Source organism: Urocampus carinirostris, chromosome 7, assembly GCF_059441175.1.
Source record: "Urocampus carinirostris isolate Australia breed hairy pipefish chromosome 7, RoL_Ucar_1.0, whole genome shotgun sequence".
NCBI lineage: Eukaryota > Metazoa > Chordata > Actinopteri > Syngnathiformes > Syngnathidae > Urocampus > Urocampus carinirostris.
The window spans coordinates 22,766,108-22,779,888 of NC_142355.1; the positions used below are offsets into that span (position 1 = coordinate 22,766,108).

At 39.8% G+C, this 13,781-nt stretch overlaps 1 protein-coding gene across 1 annotated transcript in view; it reads right to left on the reverse strand.

Moving 5' to 3' along the window:
- Positions 1-9,623: 9,623 nt before the first annotated feature.
- Positions 9,624-13,781, reverse strand: part of otud7a (OTU deubiquitinase 7A) — a 56,028-nt gene continuing 51,870 nt past the window's right edge. Inside the window, exon 14 of the mRNA XM_088340201.1 lies at positions 9,624-9,831. The gene's annotated coding sequence lies outside the window, so the exon portion shown is untranslated. The remainder of the gene's footprint in view (positions 9,832-13,781) is intronic.

Consider the following 13,781-nt stretch of genomic DNA (forward strand, 5'->3'; position numbering starts at 1 on the left):
TTAAAAAAAAACCTCTGCACGACACCATGTTCACCCTCCTTCTAGCACTAATTGTATGGGAACAGAAATGCTCAAAGTACAAAGTACAGTAAAAATGAAATAAATGAAATATTTTGTCTATCTATCTACCCTGGTCATTACCCTCGAGAGGGGTGACCTACAGCAAGACAAACACATAAAAAAAGAAAGAAAATAAAAAGGGAAAAAGGAGTAAAAAAACACACAAAAAATGTTTGGACCATGGCCAACCTAAATGCCCAAACACCCAAAGAAGTTAAGCACCTCGGCAACCAAGTTGGTCATGCTTTTGTCCCTCCAGATAGAACGGGACACAAGAAAGCGGCCGTGTCACTCGGGTCAGGGTGACACAGCACAATCTTCTGTTCAACAGCAGGGCTCGACAGCTTTTACGGGTTTACCCCTGCCGTATCATACAGGTGCCCTGCCCATCCCTTAGAACGTATCTAAACATCCCACTATCCTGTCACCACACCTCTTCACTCATTTCTATCACCAACAAAAATGAAATATTTAAAAAAAACTAAAAAAAGAAATTCAGAAAAAAATATATAAAGCACAATCAAAATGATCTAAATGCTTAAAATAATACACATGAAAATAGAATTAATAAAACATGACTTGATTTATTTATTGAAGATTCATACATAAAGCAAAAAATAAATACAGAGTTAAAAAAGAAAAACATACATTGGGGATCAAAATTAAAGGACAAGTTATAAAAAATATTAATTAATGATATAATAATTAATAATTTTGAAATAATACCAATCTTCACTGTTCCACAGTTAAATGAAATTACATTGTGTCTATATCATGTTACTAAAACCCCTTTTTTTCACAAAATGAAAATATATATTTTTAAAAAAACGCACTGATCAAAATTAGAGAACAACTTGTAAAAAATGAATAATTTCAAATAATACCTTCTTGACTGTTCCACAGTTAAATGAAATTTTATTGTGACTATCTCATAGTACTACAATACTTTTTTCACAAAAGGAAAATTTATTTTGGAGAAAACGCACTGATCAAAACTAAAAAACACATTGATCAAAATTAAGAAACAATCCTATTCAAAATGAATACTTTTGAGTAATACCTTCTTTACTGTTCCACGGTTGAATTCAATTTTATTGTGTCTATGTCAGTGTTTTTCAGCCCTTTTTGAACCAAGGTACACTTTTATTTATAAAAAGTTCTGAGGCACACCGTCCGTCGAAAATGTTTGAAAATGAATTTATGTCAAATATTTCATTGTACTCTCATAAGTAGGTAATTACTAAATAAAAAGAAGAAAATAATACTTAAAATAAAAAAGAATGAGGTGCTTTATGTTTTTTTTTTTACAGTGCAGTCTTAAACCGCTTTGTTAAACAAATTAAGTTATTAAATGTACTGTGCTACCTCATGAACCTGATAATTAGTATATTAAAAAGTATATAAAAATCTACTGCCACCTACTGATATGGATGACTATTACAGTTCCTCGCCTGAACATCGCAAACATACTGAATAATGACCTGATTTTTTGGAAAGATAAAATTGGGCTAATTCCAGCGGCACTCTAGACAAGGTCTCACGGCACACAAGTGTGCCCCGGCACACTGGTTGAAAAACACTGGTCTATATCATAGTACTAAAATCCTTTTTTCCCCCAAAATGAAAATATATTTTTGAGAAAATGCTCTGATCAAAATTAGAGAACAAGGACTTTGGCATGCAATTTTGTTTTGAAGGCTACAAAAGTCAGCAATTAGTAAGAAGTGTACAGACCTCTGCTGTGAATAGCAAAATAGCACTAATCTCTCACACTGCTCTAGTGAGATTTTGGTCATTTCTTTTTTCGGCTTAATCCACAGTTCTGTTATTGTAGTAGGTTTCTTGACCATAACTTTGTCACCAAGGATTTTCCAGAGGTTCTCTTTTAGGTTGATATCAGGACTCTGGGCAGGCCATGCCATTGATTCAATGTTTCACCTTCAATGGTCTTATTTACCTGTTTTTCTGTGTGACATGGAGCATTGTCCTGCATGCAGACTGAAGGTGGATTCGGTGAGGAACGGAAGTAAGGAACCATGTGCTGTTGAGGAAGGTTCTGATACACATTTGTATTTACGCTGCCATGTTGCCATGTGGGCCCCAAACCATGACACTTCCTGGTCCACCTATCACTGACTTTTTACTACACACTTTGGATTCAGTCTTTCTCCGATGTGTCGCCAAACATAATGCTTCCCATTAGACCCAAATGAATTAAATTTGCTTTCATCACTGGAATGAACTCTGGACCAGTTATCGTCTGTCCACACAACATGCTCCCCAGCAAAGCTCAGTCAAGCTTTTTGAATTTATTTTGCTAATGAGAGGTTTAGTCATTTCAGTGTTTGGCTTCAGTCTCAAACGGTGGGATACTGTGTCGTCATCAGACCCCAATTCTGGCTGCAGTGTGGAAACGATTACGCCTTGAGTTCCTCCACAGTGACCTGTCCTCTCTTGCATTTGTCTTCTGTGGACAACCAGTCTTCTTGTGCGCCTGAATGAGTATTCTTAAAATTAACCTGTCTTGCTATGACAAAAAGTGAATTTCAAACCAATCTCATTTGTAAATTTCACTGATCACGTGTTTTGTTGATTATTTGATTTACTTACCGTATTTTGTTACGCATTTATGCATATTCTTGAGTGCCATGTCTAATCTCGTTGGAATGACAATAAAGACAATTCAATTCATTTTCTGTTTATCTCCAGCTTTCTCTTGACCTTAACGTGAACTGCGACTTCACCCTAAGAATACGAAGTTCCCAAACTCCATCCTCACCCTCATCCAAGCCTAATCCAGCACTATATCCCCACACACATTGGAGCTACCACACGCTGACTTTAGATCTCCACTGCAAGACCGAGTGACCCACTTTCTGTGTTTTGGTATTTGCGGCAAGTAGTTTGCACACTCGAGCGGCGATCACTTGCAGAAAAGAAAACAGAAAACATGAGTTGATGCTTTTGACCATCTGTCGAGCCCACCGCGATTTTAAAGAGACCCGAGGGCATCAATGCAGTTCTATCCCTTACGTAACATATAAACTCTCTTGTAGGACACCAATGTGCACTTACTCGTGCGGGCAGTACGATTGTAAAACCTCATTTGCAGCTCAACTGTAAGGCAATTCCTCTCTGCCGTTGACCGCTTCATAACATAGACAGTTTCTGAAAAATCGCTCAAATTTAATCCACGTACCTCTAATAATTACAAGGCGTTTGAGGCTCTTGTGATGCGATCCTCTCTATTGTCAATTTATGTAATAACTATCTATCGTGCACCTGGGCCATACACAACTTTCTTAGACAAATTTGCTGAACTTTTGTCTGAACTAGTAACCTATGCAGACAAAATTATAATTATGGGAGACTTTAACATTCATATGAACTCCCCACTCAATTCACTTACTATTGCGTTTAGGACTCTAATTGATGCATTTGGCTTTAATCAACTGGTTGATTTGCCAACCCATAAAAATGGGAACACGCTAGACTTGATTCTGACTCGAGGAGTTTTAACCTCAAACATTATGGTGTTACCGTGTACTACCGTTATCTCGGATCATTATTTAGTTACATTTGAGGTGCTAGCTAAGTGTAGTGTTAAAAAAGCTGAAGTATTTAGCGGACGCAATATAAGCACTGGCACAGTTTCTGAGCTCTTTGAACTCCTTCCTGGAGCAGTTGCGTCCTTTCCTACATACAATGGCTCGATTGACTCACTCATGAATGAGTTCAATACCACCCTGACTAGTGTGCTGGATTCAATAGCGCCCATAAAACTAAAATCACGTCCGAAAAGACGCACGCCTTGGTTTACTGATGAAACTAGAACCCTTAAACAAGAATGCAGGAAATTGGAAAGAAAATGGCGCGCTACCAAGCTTGAGGTTTTCCATCAAACCTGGTGTGACAGCTTGTTAAAGTATAAAGCGGCCCTTGCCTCTGCAAAATCGGCCTACCTTTCGAAGGTGATTGCGTCTCAAAAGAACAACCCCAAAGCCCTTTTTGACACTGTAGCATCGCTTACAAGGCAACAGACTATCGCAGATAGTTCGACACACTCTGCTCAGGACTTAATGGTCTTCTTTACTAAGAAGATTCAATGCATACAGGAAGAAATTGCTAAAGAAATTATTAATACCACACATATTAAAGGACTGAAATTTACAGATGCACGACAGGGTGGCTGCCTTGGGAAAATGGCCGGTTTTAGTGAACTGTCACTTGATGATCTCAAACAGGTGGTAAATGCGGCCAAACCGACAACTTGCCAGTTCGACCTGCTCCCAGGTTCACTTATTAAAAGTCTTTTTGGCGTCCTTGGACCTTCAGTTCTAAATATTATAAACATATCACTCTCCTCAGGTGTAGTTCCAGCAGCTTTTAAGTCCGCCGTTATTAAACCCACACTGAAACGACCCAACCTTGATCCAGAAGTATTAAGTAATTACAGACCTGTGTCAAACCTACCTTTCCTCTCTAAAGTACTCGAAAAAGTAGTGTCGTCTGCGTAGCAGTGGAAGCTGATATTGCACTTGCGAATAATGTCACCTAATGGAAGCATGTAAATGTTGAAAAGAAGGGGGCCAAGCACTGAACCCTGCCGAACACCGCAGGTAACATGAATCTTCCACACTAAACTGTGGAAATTTGGAGGCCTGCCTCACTGAGATAAAAGAGTGGATGTCACTCAATTTCTTGCGTCTTAACTCTGAAAAGACCGAAATGTTAGTCATTGGTCCATCTAAATGCCGTGACTTATTCTCAAAAACTGCTGTGAACATTGACAAATGTCACATCACACAGAGTGACTCAGTTAAAAATTTAGGTGTCATATTTGACCCTGATCTAACCTTTGAGATGCATGTAAAGAAAATTACTAGAACCGCTTTCTTCCATCTTCGTAACATTGCCAAAATCCGTTCAATACTGTCTCAGTCTGATGCGGAAACTATAATTCATGCATTTGTTACCTCCCATCTCGATTACTGTAATGCACTACTCTCCGGTCTCCCGAAGTCCAGAATCAAGTCTCTTCAGCTAGTACAAAATGCCGCAGCGAGGCTTTTAACTAGGACAAAAAAGTACGATCACATAACACCGATTTTGGCTAACTTGCACTGGCTCCCAGTTAGCCAAAGATGTGACTTCAAGGTATTGTACAAAATCATACATGGACTTGCTCCCTCTTATCTTTCAGATCTGATCTGCCCCTATGTCCCGGTCCGAAGCCTACGATCTGAGAGTGCCGGTCTTCTGGTGATCCCGAGAGCAAAGAAGTGTTCTGCTGGTTCGAGAGCGTTCTCCATCCGGGCACCGGTGCTGTGGAATGCTCTTCCCCCTGAGATCCGATCTGCAACCTCAGTGGAAATGTTTAAATCTAAACTTAAAACTCACTTCTACTCCATTGCATATGAATAATAACCTACTCTTCTTGTCGGCTGAAAAATAGTCTGTGTAATCTGTGAAGCCCTTAGAGACTTATTGTGATTAAGGGCTATACAAATAAAAATGACTTGACTTGACTTGACTATATCAACAAAGTTCAACAAGGGAGGTCAACCAATAGTATTGTGACAGCCGTGGTCATACTGCAAGAGCGTCAAAGTCAAACGGACAGAGTGCCAAATAAAATCAATGGCTACAAGGCTGATGTTGAACATTTATAAGAAGAAAAAAAAATAAAAAGACACATACAGTCTAGTGACCATGGGTAAACGTACTCAACACTTAAATTCTATTCCAATATGTCTAGATGACTGAAACAATGTTGTTTAGGTCTCCGTCAGTAATCTTCAAATTTCAACAGGTAAAAACATACATTTATTTTGTATGAAAATCTCTGTTACAGAAAAATTAATAAAAATAAGCCGGTATTATTCAGGCTATGGGTAGCCTTTGGTTTCTTTATTTTACTTGCAGACCAATACCCAATCCTGATACATCTTGTACTGTTGATGTAAACTATCATGCCCTAGGGAGACAGATACAGAGAGAAAGATGGAAAGAGAAAGAGAGAGACAGATATGTAGGGTGGTAGGGAAATGGATAGGTAGAGAGGTAGAGAAAGAAATAGGTAGGTAGGTGGGTAGGTAGGTAGGGAAGAAGATCGAAAGATAGAGAGAGAAAGAGGGACAGATAGGTAGGGTGGTAGGGAGACGGATAGGTAGAGAGGTAGAGAAAGAAATAGGTAGGTAGGTGGGTAGGTAGGTAGGGCAGAAGATCGAAAGATAGAGAGAGAAAGAGGGACAGATAGGTAGGGTGGTAGGGAGACGGATAGGTAGAGAGGTACAGAATGAAATAGGTAGGTAGGTGGGTTGGTAGGGAAGAAGATAGAAAGGTAGAGAAAGAAGGAAATAGATAGGTATCTAAAGAAATAGATGGGTTGAGAGAGTGAACGTAAGAGAGAGAGAGATCAATAGAAAGAAAAAGAGAAAGACAGAGGTAGAGCAGTAGAGAAAGAAATAGGTTGCAGGAAGGATGAATAGGTGGCTAGAGAGGGAAAGGTGTATAGAGAGAGGCAGAAAAAGAAAGATAGATTGGTAGAGAGAAATAGAGGTAGAGTGATAGTTTGATAGGTAGATAGAAAGAGATAGAGGTATAGATGGATATAGGTAACTCAAGGGATATAGGTAGAGAGAGTGAGACAGAGAAAAAGAAAGCGGTGGAAATGCAGAGAAAGAGAAAGAAAAAGACAGTTGGATAAAGGGATAAATAAGTAGGGAGAGAGACAGATAGGGATCTAGAGAGAGAGACAGGAAAGGGTGTGATAGAGAGAAACAAAGAGATACACAGGTCAAGAGAAATAGAGAGATAGGTAGAGAGATAAATAGGTAGGAAGCAAAAGGATAAGTGTAGCTAGAGAGAGAGAGAGAGAGAGAGAGAGAGAGAGAGAGAGAGAGAGAGAGAGAGAGAAAGAGAGAGAGAGAGATGGGTTGAGAAAGTGAGCTAAAGAGGGATAGAGAGATAGGTAGGTAGAGAGAGAGACAGATAAGTAGGGAGAGATATATGATGGATAGATAGATAGATAGATAGATAGATAGATAGATAGATAGATAGATAGATAGATAGATAGATAGATAGATAGATAGATAGATAGATAGATAGATAGATAGATAGATAGATAGATAGATAGATAGATAGATAGATAGAGAAATAGAGAGATAGATAGACCAAGACAGAGAGAAAGTGATGAATAGTAAAGAGGGAGAAAGAGAGGTAGGGAGAGAAAGATCTAAGTAGAGAAAGAGAACGTGAGAAACAGGTGGAAGGACAGAGAGGGGAGAGGTGAGTAAAAAGAAGAGATATATATGTAGCCAGAGAGAAAAAACATCACTTTTTAAAAAAAAGTGACAAAGTAAAAAAAAAAACGCAATTTTTAATATACAATACAATAGTGAATCAAGATCATCTCAGGGGCCGTAGAAAACCTTTACATGGGCCGGATTTGGCCCGCAGGGCGTGATTTGGACCAATCTGTTATCCAGTATAACTTATAATTCATTTCCTGGCTTGCTTGTTTTAGTTATCTTTGTTCTCTTTCTGGCCATTCATTTTCTTTTCCCACTTTGGGGGTGCCACCGCTCTGAAAATTGTTATCCAAATATACGCGGCCTCGTTGAGGATTCAGTTTCATTGCTCAAGGCGCCTTTGAGCTAGACAACAGAGCAGGGTGGCGACGAAACCTTTTAAGACGAGCTGGCCCGTGTTTTTGGCCAAACAGGAAGTACACCTTGTTCCTTTATTTCGCCGTATATTTACTGTAAAGAAGGGGTATCAACAATGGGAGGGATCCTGCATTGCTGAAGGCTCTTTCTTCCATTTTGTGTCGGATTTTTAACATATTTTCAGCCTACTTCTCAGGTTTTAATCCGTATTACTACACACAGTTCCTAACCAGACATAAATCAATACAGCTTGCAGTCAGAGGAGGCAGGTGAGGGTGTGCCTCACCTCTTATCCTGGAAATTTGAAATTAAAAATGTATTAAAAGGGCCCATTTATTTAACTCTTTTTAAATTAATTCAACACTTTTCGAATTGTTTTCTGAATTTTTACATGTTATGAATATTGTAAACACAATTCATTGAATTACTTTGCTGAACGTCTGCAGATGCAAAGTGAGGCACGTGATTCTTTTGTCTCATGGCAGAGGGCGATAGTGAGACCAAGAGTTCTGATTTGCTGCACACCTAAGCCCCAAACAATAAAATTAGTAAAAGCATTACAAACCAAGCAATCCAGTAATTTTGTTATCGTTGCCTGGACTTTTATTATACTGGAAGATTACCTATCTGCTTTTATTCAAAATGAGAGATATGTATTGTATTACTGTGCTGAGCGTCTGCAAAGAGAGGCATGCAATTCTCTTGCCTCATGGCAGAGGGCGATAGTGGGACCAAGGACTCTGAATTGCGCCAAACCTCAGCACTAAACAATAAAATTAGTGATCGTATTAACAAGCCAACAGCAAGTCAAGCCATCCAGTATTTGTTTTTCTTCTTGTTGCATGGACTTTATTCAATCTGCAGGATTAAAGAGTAATTTAAATGTGTTGTATCCACATTAATTTTGGGGGGAAAATTTTCCTGAAAAATACTAATATTGTGAGATAAAATAAACACTGGAGGTTTGCTTTGCTACAAGCAGAGACTGTGGGAACAACTACAGAAGTGGATGGTAAGATTCTAACGGGTGAAGTGTTTTGGTGTTCCTATGGACCTCTTCTGCATCCTCAGCAGGTATCTCAAGATCATAGGTGTTTCGCCCCTTAAACTATACAACTCTCCAGAGTGGGGCAGCTGAGTTAGACTTCACCTTTAGAAGGGGTCCAGCTACGACCTCTTGACAGCCACAGCTACCTGGGACTGCTTTCGGCTACTGTGGCTGTACTTGTTTGTGATGAAGTCCGACCTGCTGCAGGAAACTGCGCGTAGATGTGGCGGGGAAACCCCGAGCGCCAACCTCGATTGGGTGGAGGGTGACATGCCACTCAGCGATGGTCGCCCCGTCCACAATGTCCTGGTACTTTGCCTGATGAGATATGGCTAACCTGTCTTCCCAACAGTGAGTTCGGCTAAAATGATGGACTTTGAGCTCCTAGAAAGAAGGATCAAATCCCGTCGGAGGGTAGTAGGCATTACCTCCTGAGGAACGACCAGCTTCTTCTCCAGATATACCCGCAGCTACCAATCTTATGTGCGGTGCAGCAGTGCTGGTAGGTGGTTGGATTTTTTTAAATAACTTAGTTTTTTCGTTTTTAGCTGACAGCGAAGATATTCATAAAAACTAGTCTTTTTTTTTTTAAATAGTCATTTTTATTTGTATAGCCCTTAATCACAAAGAGTCTCGAAGGGCTTCACAGGTTATTACACAGACTATTTTTTCAGACTGTTTTTACACCATCCCCTGATCTGGAACCAACATGAGGGCAAGGAAAAACTCAAAAACCTCAACATGAGGAAAATGAAGATACCTTGAGAAGAGAACGCACATGTGGCATCCCCCTTTCAGGATTACCAGACAGCAAAGGATGTTGCAATCACAAATAATACAGAGATATTGTCCAAGAAAAGTATAGGTTATTCATATGCTATAGAGTAGAAGTGTGTTTTAAGCTTGGATTAAAACATTTCCACTGAGGTTGCAGAACGGATCTCAGGGGGAAGGGCATTCCACAGCACCGGTGCCCGGATGGAGAACGCTCTCGAACCAGCGGAACACTTCTTGGCTCTTGGGATCACCAGACCGGCGCTCTCAGAACGAAGGCTTCGGACTGGAACATAGAAGAAATCAGATTTGAAAGATATGAGGGAGCAAGTCCAGGTATGATTTTGTATAATACCAAAATAACTTTGAAATCACATCTTAAGCTACCAGGGAGCCAATGCAGGTTAGCCAAAATCGGGGTGATGTGATCTGACTTTTTTGTCCTAGTTAAAAGCCTCGCTGCGGCATTTTGTACCAGCTGAAGAGACTTGATTCTAGACTTTGGGAGACCAGAGAGTAGTGCATTACAGTAATCGAGACGGGAGGTAACAAACGAGTGAATTATAATCTCCGCATCCGACTGAGACAGTGTAGGACGAATTTTAGCAATGTTGCGAAGATGGAAGAAAGCGGTTCTAGTAATTTTCTTCACATGTGTTTGAAAGGACAGATCGGGGTCAAATATGACACCTACATTTTTAACTGAGTCACTCTGTGTGATGTGACAATTGTCAATGTTCACAGTAGTTTTGGAGAATAAGTCACGGCATTTAGATGGACCAATAACTAACATTTCGTTAAGACGCAATAAATTGAGTGACATCCACTCTTTTATCTCAGTGAGGCAGGCCTCCAAATTTCCACAATTTAGTGTGGCAGATTCCTCCAACGGAAGATATAGTTGAGTGTCATCTGCGTAGCAGTGGAAATTGATATTATACTGTACGTGCGAGTAATATCACCTAATGGAAGCATGTAGATGCTGAAAAGAAGGGGGCCAAGCACTGAACCCTGTGGAACACCACAAGTAACACTAACACGCTCAGATGTCATTTTGCCATATTTAACAACTTACAGCATCAAAAACTGATACCAACGTTGTGAAAACATTGTATGCAATGAGATTAAATATGGCGCTCTGGGGTAAACACTGAATAAAGAGTCAATGATAATGAGGGCAATTGAATAATGGGCAGAAAAGGGAAATAAAAACGATAAAATCACAATAAAATGAGATGCGTGCTGCTTGACTGAACTGGAAAAACAACTAGAGCAGGGCATTATCGCCATGTACTGTCCGTTTTTTCTTCTCCTTCGCATAATCTTGCCCAGGAAAACTGACCCACTGAAAACAGGTCCACGACGAGTTGAGAAAACACTGATCTAAGAGGAAGAGGGTTGGTGGCGATGCTTGGGGGTTGTATTCCTAGTTGTTTAATACTTTTCAAGAACGATGTAAGTCAGATAAGCATGACTTCACATGGAGGTTGAGTACCTTTAATCTCCTTTTAAGTTTGAGTAGCTGCAGTACATTATGATGATCTTGGACACCCAGGGAGAGAATTGAAAACCACGTGGTTCATTGGTCACGGCATTGAACAAATAACCGCACACAATAACAAACACAACACTCAAAAACACACACTCTTGCTCACACACGGCAGGCTGCGGCCCACAAAATAACCTTTTTTTTCATTCACACTCCACCAACTCGTCCCTGCTGCTCCTGTTTTGTGTCTTTGTTTTTTTTTAGACAGATATTTTTTTCCTTTAAATAGCGTAACAAGGGTTGTAATGTTGATTTTTCAAAAATGAAAAATCATAATCTACAGTGGCTTGCGAAACTATTTGGCCCCCTTGACCTTTTGCTACATTTCAGACTTCAAACATAAAGATATAAAACTGTAATTTCTTGTGCAGCATCAAGAATACAACACATCAATGAAGTGGAACTCACTTTATTGGATATTTTCAACTTTTTTAACAACAACAAAAAAAAAAAGAAAAATTGGGTGTGCAAAATCATTCAGCCACATTGAGTTAATACTTTGTAGCGCCACCTTTTGCTCCGATTACAGCTGCAAGTCGCTTGGGGTATGTCTCTATCAGTTTCGCAAGCCACTATATTAGGGAGAAAAAAAGGATTATGTAATGATTTACAGTGCTTAAAAATCCATAATGTTTAATAACAAAGCTTTTTAAATTATTTTTGACTTTTCATGCGTAGTTTCTTAAATGTGTTATTGTGAAAAGTGTCTGGACAGTCAAGTTGACTGAGACAACTTTTTTTCCCATCAGCCCTTTTTTATTTTTGTTTTGGATAAACAGAGGGGAAAAACGCAGGGTCCATTTTGCATCACAAATCACATCAAAAAATGGACAAATCACCTGAAAAGAAAAAAAAGGGTTGGACACCTGTCCTTAAAATAACCGAGGACTCTTCTTATCTTTATCTCTTATCCATTATCTGCACCGCCCTTCTTCAGTAGGGTCACGGGGTGCTGGAGCCCATCCCATCTATCTCCAGGCAATGGGCAGGGGACACCCTGACCTGGTTTACAGCCAGTTGCAGGGCACACAGAGACAGAAGAGCACTTATTCAGACAATTTGGACCGGCCAATCCACCTGACATGTTTTTGGAATGTGGAAGAAAACCGGAGTTCCCAGTGGCAACCCAAGCAAGCACGGGGAGAACATGCAAACTCTGCACAGGAATGTTTGATCCTATGACCTCAGAACTGTGCTGCACACGCGCTAACCACTGCGCTGCCATGCTTCTTTATCTGTTATGTCGGACATATTTTTAACAATCCTTTTTTAATCAATTAAGAAACCATTACAATCACAATAAACCTTTTGCTGTTTTTGAGATTTATTTTCCTTCCCAACCTTCTCTTCCTTACTCTCTAGCAACAATATTGTCCATAAAACCTGGGACGGATAGGAATTTTCACACTGATTTCTGAAATGGCATTGAAAGTGATACAACCCAACAAGCAAATGATGAGGTCCTGAGGACACCTAGTAATAACCTTTGACCAAAACACTTATAAAAATAATAGTACATATTGTGCTCACTGATGAAAACGTGCTTTTCTATTGTAAGATGTTAAAAGCCATTTCATACATTTGCTTTGGCAGTCAGGAGTATTTGCTTTTGCATTTTCTTCTTCTTTTGATGAATCTGGGCAACAAGTTTGCAGTTTCTGGCAGGATAAAAATCGGAGGTAAGGTTTAAAAGCATAACTCATTTAAATTGCAAATTGTTCTGAAAGTTGTTAACATTGGTGACATGGCCACAGTTTTTTGTGGCAGAATAAAAGATTTTTTGGGGGACCGTTAGACTTTTATTGCAGGTCACATCACTGTGTTACTGGAAACCAGGGCAAAAAACCCATTGTTTTTAATTAGGTAAATACCTCACAAATAGCACTATTGACTTTGAAAATATTGGGATTTTAGTGGTGTGCCGGTTATATATCTGGCATGCAGTGAAACAACGAAAGCGGGGATCCTTGGAAAAATCTGCGTTAAAGATAATAGTGCGCTTCACTGTTCAGAACATTTGCAGGCAGGTTTTTGTGGCATGCCGTTGCAGGAAATTCTTTAAAAATGGAATCTTGTTTGATCAATTCCAGCTATCTACACTTGGAAAAATATATGGATTGTCAGTGACCAGTCTGCATAAATAACATCTATAACTCTAGTGCAAGCATTACCAAAACCTGCTTCTCGGCATCACATCACCCATGTCCTTCAGTACGCCACTGGCTTCCAATCAACTGCAAAATCCCCCTCTAACCCTACATGGCCATTCACGACCATGCCCCTCCCTACCTCTCCGACCTCCTTTACATTGCCACGCAATCCCATACTCTGGGATTATCCTCATCCCTCCATCTATACCGGCTGCCCGTCTCAGCTCCATGGGGAGCAGAGTTTTCAGCCGCTCTGCCCCCCAGTTCTGGAACTCGTTGCCGCCAGGCCTCCGGAATTCTGCCACCCTGTCCGAGTTCAAATCCGGACATAAAACTCACCTCTTCAAACTTGCCTTTTTTAATTTGCTATTTATTATTTGCTTGTTTTATTCTTGCTTTATTGTTGTTTGTTACTCTATGTACAGCACCCTTGGGTGTCCTGAAAGGAGCTTCTAAGTATAATGTATTATTATTTATTTGAACTTTTCATATGCCTGTTAGTTGGTATTAACAGAATGACTAACTTGAAG